This window comes from Rhincodon typus, chromosome 24, assembly GCF_021869965.1.
Source record: "Rhincodon typus isolate 14 chromosome 24, sRhiTyp1.1, whole genome shotgun sequence".
NCBI lineage: Eukaryota > Metazoa > Chordata > Chondrichthyes > Orectolobiformes > Rhincodontidae > Rhincodon > Rhincodon typus.
In genome coordinates this window covers 3,867,630-3,868,806 of record NC_063355.1, presented here as the reverse complement: position 1 = coordinate 3,868,806, position 1,177 = coordinate 3,867,630, and the positions used below count along the sequence as shown (strand labels likewise).

Sequence of the window (1,177 nt, the reverse complement as noted above, 5' to 3'; positions counted from 1 at the left end):
GTGTCTAGGCCCGAAACGTCAGCCTTTCTGCTCCTATGATGCTGCTTGGCCTGCTGTGTTCATCCAGCCCTGCACCTTGTTGTCTTGGATTCTCCAGCATCTGCACTTCCTACTATCTCTCACTCTCTACAGCAGACTGTTTGATGTTTTGACATGTCTCTCTTGGGATAGAGTTCATTCCAAATGGTCTAAGATGTAAGCTCTGTCGAGGCAACGTGGCTTTGGAATCATTCTCAACGGGCAAAGCATTACCAGGTGATTCAGACAAAGATCTGAGTCGTGTTTCATAAAAGGCACAGGCATTCTGGAAACAGCTCTTCTCCCAGCAGTGACTCTCTGCTTTCAGTCAATGACAACTTTACATTCTCACAATGAATTGTCAGTGACCTTTCATGATCTGCTGAGGTTTGCTTCTCAATACACTCAAAATTTGCAGCTGTATACAGAGCCGGCATTTAAAAAATCTTTTGTCCAGTTACAGTCCAACTAACTTATAGTTTAAGAAAATGAAACCTTTACAAGTTATTATACCTACACAGTTATGACACCCTAACAGATCTCCCCTCAACCTTTTTTCTCCAAGGAGAACAGCCTTAGTCCCTCAACCCTAGAACTATTTTCAATCTTTTCTGCACTCTCTTCAAATCCCTCTCATTTTCCATCAGGAATCATGCCCAGAATATTATGTATAACATTCCAGTTGAGGGTGAACTAGTGTTGCATATATGTTTATTTGCTTTTGCCCCCCTTGTGGCACGGTGGTTGTGTCCCTACTCCTGGACTAGATTCAGCCTGGGTTCATAATCCCACCTGCTCTGGAGTTGTGTAATAAGATCTTTCAACAGGTTGATGAGTAAATTCGTTAAATTTTTTTTAAATTTTCCTGGCTTTTGTATTCTGCTTCTGTTTATAAACCTCAACACATCCTGACACCTTCAAAGATTTGTGCACATAAACCCCCAGGACCCTCTACAGCCTGCACACAGTTGAGAATTGTACCTTTCACTTTATATTACTCCTTTTGTTTTCCTTTGCACTAGTGGCCGGAGGCGAGAGGTGCAGTAGCATGGAGTGGGGCCAGCGGCTGCTAGTGGCCGGAGGAGTGACGGGCAGGGAGTGGGGAGCGGGTTCAGCGGCCGCTAGTGGCCGGAGGAGTGAGGGTGCAGGGAGCATGGAG

General features: G+C 45.0%; 1 protein-coding gene across 1 annotated transcript in view; it reads left to right on the top strand.

Annotated features, from left to right (window-relative positions):
* The first annotated feature begins 1,153 nt into the window (after window positions 1–1,153).
* The window catches only part of mif (macrophage migration inhibitory factor), a 5,305-nt gene continuing 5,281 nt past the window's right edge, over window positions 1,154–1,177 (top strand). Inside the window, exon 1 of the mRNA XM_020519399.2 lies at window positions 1,154–1,177. This exon is cut by the window's right edge and continues 230 nt beyond it. The gene's annotated coding sequence lies outside the window, so the exon portion shown is untranslated.